Genomic DNA, 5,939 nt, shown 5'->3' with positions numbered 1-5,939 from the left:
ATTGTGGATATTGTTATATTACTTTTTGTCTATGTTCCGTGTTTTGGGCACATTTTATGTTACTTTGTGCTGTCATTTTGACCGGAATAAAAAGTGCGCCTGTTCACTACAATCTGCTCTCCTGCACCTGACTTCGCCTCCGATACACACTCTTAACAGCTGCTGTTGAATTAGTTGTAACTTTTTTTTCTTAAAACTTCTTTAAGCATTGTTGGTTAAGGGCTTGTAAAGTAAGCATTTCACTGTAAGGTCTACACTTGCTGATTTCGGCACATGTGACAAATACAATTTGATTTGAGTTATAAGCTTGCCAACTAGCTACAACCATGTTAAATTAACTCAGAGAATAGGCCTAGCTAGCTCAGTAAAACATATAGCTAGCTAGCAGGTCGATAGCTAGCTAGCTAGCTAGTCTAGCTAGCTAAACCAGGTGAGAAACATCATTAGAGCTACTGTAACTTTAAAATATGTAGGGGCATGGTTTAGAAAGACGGTCAGTATCTGGCTTGACCATTTGCCTCATGCTGCACGACACATTTCTTTTGCATAGCGTTGATCAGGCTGTTCACCGTGGCCTGTGGAATGTTGTCCCAATCCTATTCTGTGCGAAGTTGCTGGATATTGGTGGGAACTGGAACACTCTGTTGTACACGTCGATCCAGAGCATCCCAAACATTCTCAATGTTTGAAATGTCTGGTGAGTATGCAGGCCATGGATACACCGGGAAATGTTCAGCTCCCAGCAATTGTGTACAGATTCTTGAGACATGGGGCCTGCATTATCATGCTGAAACATGAGGTGATGGTGGCAGATGAATGGAACGACAATGGGCCTCAGGATCTTATCACGGTGTCTCTGTGAATTCAAATTACCATCAGTAAAATGAAGCTCGTCTGGAGGTTTGTTAACACAGTGTTCAAAAAAGGGCCAGATGTATACAGAATGGTGTCGTCTGCGTAGAGGTGGATCAGGGAATCACCAGCAGCAAGAGTGGCATCATCGATGTATACAGAGAAAAGAGTCGGCCCGAGAATTGAACCCTGTGGCACCCCCATAGAGACTGCCAGAGGTCCGGACAACAGGCCCTCCGATTTGACACACTGAACTATGCTGCAGAGGACAGAAAATAGTACAAATAAAGAAAAACCTATGAATCACTAGGTGTTCTAACACTTTTGACTGGAAATATATATAAAAAGTATATAGTATGTAGTGCTCAGCATGTGGGAACTCCTTCAAGAGCATTCCAGGTGAAGCTGGTTGAGAGAATGCCAAGAGTGTGCAAAGCTGTCATCAAGGCAAAGGGTGGCTACTTTGAAGAACCTCAAATATAAAATATTTTTTTAAATGTCCCCAAAAAATTATTACTACATGATTCCATATGTGTTATTTCATAGTTTTGATGTCTTCACTATTATCCTACAATGTAGAAAATAGTAAAAATAATGAAAAACCCTTGAATGAGAAGGTGTTCTAAAACTTTTGACTCGTACTGTGTACATTTACATTTTTTATTTATTTAATCCATTTTAGAAGAAGGCTGTAACCTTCCAAAATGTGGAAAAAGTCAAGGGGTCTGAATACTTTCTAAAGGCACTATATATACTGTATATATTGTGGCAGACCAGGGGGTTTGGTCAAGATGTTTACATATCCTCCATCTGTTACCACGCCTCGCCGAGTCTCCCCCTGGTGGCTGACCTGCTGTACGCCACAATATATATATATATAAATATATCTTCCTCAACAGTATGCACTCRGCCTTTCCTAGTTCTGTATTAGCGGACTGATATACCCTCCTCATATTTCCATGTGATTTTGGTTGGTTGCCCAAAAAGTTACATATTGCAGCTTTAAAGGGATAGGTAATATAAATGTACTGAAAACCCTATTGAATGAAAACTCCATGAGACAATCTGTTGTCCAGCAAGTGGGGGAGTTTTCAGCGGTGTAAGTAAATGTATTCAGCGCGAGCAAGGGAACCACGCCTGCGAAGTCTGTTAATAATGCCCGAACTACTGAGACGTGAGTAGGAAAGGCTTTTGTAAGAAAGGCATAATTTCCTAAATCAGATTTGGGCCCTTGGTGAATTGTATGGTATTCTCATGCTTATTCAATTCAAGGTCAGAATATGGGTAGAGAGAAAAGTGCATWAAAAAAAAGTGAATTTACGTTTCCATTGACGTGCACTTAACTTGGGTTGGAATTCCCCCTTTTAGAAGCTGCTATAACTGCGTGTATTGAACAACCAGCAGATGTAGCCCTTAGCCCATTCCTTCAAGTCATTTATTTGAACGCTATTGATGGATACTAATTATGTACGTTTTGTCTGTATTCGTGCTCGACGACGGGACCACTCTGGGTGAAGAATGAGAAGGACCACCATTTCCATCAGAAGAATGACCGAGTATCAGAGGAATTATCATTAGGACATTCATTGAGCTTTTTTAAAACCGTTTTATTTATTTTTTACATTTCTAGGAGTTGGAAACTTTACATGGTAGGTTGATTTAATGTATATTTACAATAAATTAGTGTGACAAAAACTACAATGAATATGTATGGATGTTTTAGGAACTTATGATATCATTTAATTAAACTTTATTGATGTGTCGATTATTATATATTTTTTTACATTGATGACTAATTGTGCCTTTTCGTGGTTATGTAGTGAGAGTCTGCTGATTATATAAGTGTGTGTGTGTGTGTGTGTGTGTGTGTGTGTGTGGTGTGTCTCTCTCCCCCCGTCCAGAGATGAAAGGCGCAGAGAGACTCATCTTTCTGGGCTGGCTGCTGAAAGGTTTTCATTTTAATTTGCTACATTTCTTTCTTAATATATGTTCAGGTCAATTTTTGAGAAGGAAGAATTCTTCCATTTTAAGAGGAATTCAAAAATGATCAATTTGTCAATTAATGTAGGTTAGGATGTGATATTTATTCCTTCAGTGTCAGTAATTGTATTGAGTTGTTGAACCCAGCCCTGTAAACAGAGACCACTAACTCAGTTCTGTTGAACCCTGTAAACAGAGACCACTAACTCAGTTCTGTTGAACCCTGTAAAGCAGGGTTCAACAGAACTGAGTTAGTGGTCTCTGTTTACAGGGTTCAACAGAACTGAGTTAGTGGTCTCTGTTGCAGGGCTGGGTTCAAAAGAACTGAGTTAGTGGTCTCTGTTTACAGGGTTCAACAGAACTGAGTTAGTGGTCTCTGTTTACAGGGTTCAACAGAACTGAGTTAGTGGTCTCTGTTTACAGGGTTCAACAGAACTGAGTTAGTGGTCTCTGTTTACAGGGTTCAACAGAACTGAGTTGTGGTCTCTGTTTACAGGGTTCAACAGAACTGAGTTAGTGGTCTCTGTTTACAGGGTTCAACAGAACTGAGTTAGTGGTCTCTGTTTACAGGGTTCAACAGAACTGAGTTAGTGGTCTCTGTTTACAGGGTTCAACAGAAACTGAGTTAGTGGTCTCTGTTTACAGGGTTCAACAGAACTGAGTTAGTGGTCTCTGTTACAGGGTTCAACAGAACTGAGTTAGTGGTCTCTGTTTACAGGGTTCAACAGAACTGAGTTAGTGGTCTCTGTTTCAGGGTTCAACAGAACTGAGTTAGTGGTCTCTGTTTACAGGGTTCAACAGAACTGAGTTAGTGGTCTCTGTTTACAGGGTTCAACAGAACTGAGTTAGTGGTCTCTGTTTACAGGGTTCAACAGAACTGAGTTAGTGGTCTCTGTTTCAGGGTTCAACAGAATGAGTTAGTGGTCTCTGTTTACAGGGTTCAACAGAACTGAGTTAGTGGTCTCTGTTTACAGGGTTCAACAGAACTGAGTTAGTGGTCTCTGTTTACAGGGTTCAACAGAACTGAGTTAGTGGTCTCTGTTACAGGGTCAACAGAAACTGAGTTAGTGGTCTCTGTTTACAGGGTTCAACAGAACTGAGTTAGTGGTCTCTGTTTACAGGGTTCAACAGAACTGAGTTAGTGGTCTCTGTTTGCAGGCTGGGTTCAACAAGAACTGAGTTAGTGGTCTCTGTTTACAGGGTTCAACAGAACTGAGTTAGTGGTCTCTGTTTACAGGGTTCAACAGAACTGAGTTAGTGGTCTCTGTTTACAGGGTTCAACAGAACTAAGTAGTGGTCTCTGTTTGCAGGGTTCAACAGAACTGAGTTAGTGGTCTCTGTTTACAGGGTTCAACAGAACTGAGTTAGTGGTCTCTGTTTACAGGGTTCAACAGAACTGAGTTAGTGGTCTCTGTTTCAGGGTTCAACAGAACTGAGTTAGTGGTCTCTGTTGCAGGGTTCAACAGAACTGAGTTAGTGGTCTCTGTTTACAGGGTTCAACAGAGAACTGAGTTAGTGGTCTCTGTTTACAGGGTTCAACAGAACTGAGTTGTGGTCTCTGTTTACAGGGTTCAACAGAACTGAGTTAGTGGTCTCTGTTTACAGGGTTCAACAGAACTGAGTTAGTGGTCTCTGTTCAGGGTTCAACAGAACTGAGTTAGTGGTCTCTGTTCAGGGTTCAAAGATGAGTTAGTGTCTGTTTACAGGTTCAACAGAACTGAGTTAGTGGTCTCTGTTTCAGGGTTCAACAGAACTGAGTTAGTGGTCTCTGTTTACAGGGTTCAACAGAACTGAGTTAGTGGTCTCTGTTTACAGGGTTCAACAAGAACTGAGTTAGTGGTCTCTGTTTACAGGGCTGGGTTCAACAGAACTGAGTTAGTGGTCTCTGTTTACAGGGTTCAACAGAACTGAGTTAGTGGTCTCTGTTTACAGGGTTCAACAGACTGAGTTGATGTCTCTGTTTACAGGGTTCAACAGAACTGAGTTAGTGGTCTCTGTTTACAGGGTTCAACAGAACTGAGTTAGTGGTCTCTGTTTACAGGGTTCAACAGAACTGAGTTAGTGGTCTCTGTTTACAGGGTTCAACAGAACTGAGTTAGTGGTCTCTGTTTACAGGGTTCAACAGAACTGAGTTAGTGGTCTCTGTTTACAGGGTTTCAACAGAACTGAGTTAGTGGTCTCTGTTTGCAGGGTTCACAGAACTGAGTTAGTGGTCTCTGTTTACAGGGTTCAACAGAACTGAGTTAGTGGTCTCTGTTTACAGGGTTCAACAGAACTGAGTTAGTGGTCTCTGTTTACAGGGTTCAACAGAACTGAGTTAGTGGTCTCTGTTTACAGGGTTCAACAGAACTGAGTTAGTGGTTCTGTTTACAGGTTCAACAGAACTGAGTTAGTGGTCTCTGTTTACAGGGTTCAACAGAACTGAGTTAGTGGTCTCTGTTTACAGGGTTCAACAGAACTGAGTTATGGTCTCTGTTTACAGGGTTCAAGAACTGAGTTAGTGGTCTCTGTTTACAGGGTTCAACAGAACTGAGTTAGTGGTCTCTGTTGTACAGGGTTCAACAGAACTGAGTTAGTGGTCTCTGTTTACAGGGTTCAACAGAACTGGTTAGTGGTCTCTGTTTACAGGTTCAAAGAACTGAGTTAGTGGTCTCTGTTTACAGGGTTCAACAGAACTGAGTTAGTGGTCTCGTTTACAGGGTTCAACAGAACTGAGTTAGTGGTCTCTGTTTACAGGGCTGGGTTCAACAACTCAATACAATTACTGACACTGAAGGAATAAATATCACATCCTAACCTACATTAATTGACAAATTGATCATTTTTGAATTCCTCTTAAAATGGAAGAATTCTTCCTTCTCAAAAATTGACCTGAACATATATTAAGAAAGAAATGTAGCAAATTAAAATGAAAACCTTTCAGCAGCCAGCCCAGAAAGATGAGTCTCTCTGCGCCTTTCATCTCTGGACGGGGGGAGAGAGACACACACACACACACACACACACACACACACACACACACTTATATAATCAGCAGACTCTCACTACATAACCACGAAAAGGCACAATTAGTCATCAATGTAAAAATATATAATAATCGACACAAT

At 41.0% G+C, this 5,939-nt stretch overlaps 1 long non-coding RNA gene across 1 annotated transcript in view; it reads left to right on the top strand.

The window, feature by feature from the left end:
- The first annotated feature begins 2,211 nt into the window (after positions 1 to 2,211).
- LOC112073895 (uncharacterized) overlaps positions 2,212 to 5,939 on the top strand; it is a 7,724-nt gene continuing 3,996 nt past the window's right edge. Inside the window, exons 1-2 of the long non-coding RNA XR_002894633.1 lie at positions 2,212 to 2,501; positions 2,754 to 2,801. This is a non-coding gene — a long non-coding RNA (uncharacterized lncRNA). The remainder of the gene's footprint in view (positions 2,502 to 2,753; positions 2,802 to 5,939) is intronic.

Source organism: Salvelinus sp. IW2-2015, unplaced genomic scaffold (genome assembly GCF_002910315.2).
Source record: "Salvelinus sp. IW2-2015 unplaced genomic scaffold, ASM291031v2 Un_scaffold2411, whole genome shotgun sequence".
NCBI lineage: Eukaryota > Metazoa > Chordata > Actinopteri > Salmoniformes > Salmonidae > Salvelinus > Salvelinus sp. IW2-2015.
Note: the sequence above shows the minus strand (reverse complement) of the source record. Positions and strands in the feature narration are given on the sequence as shown.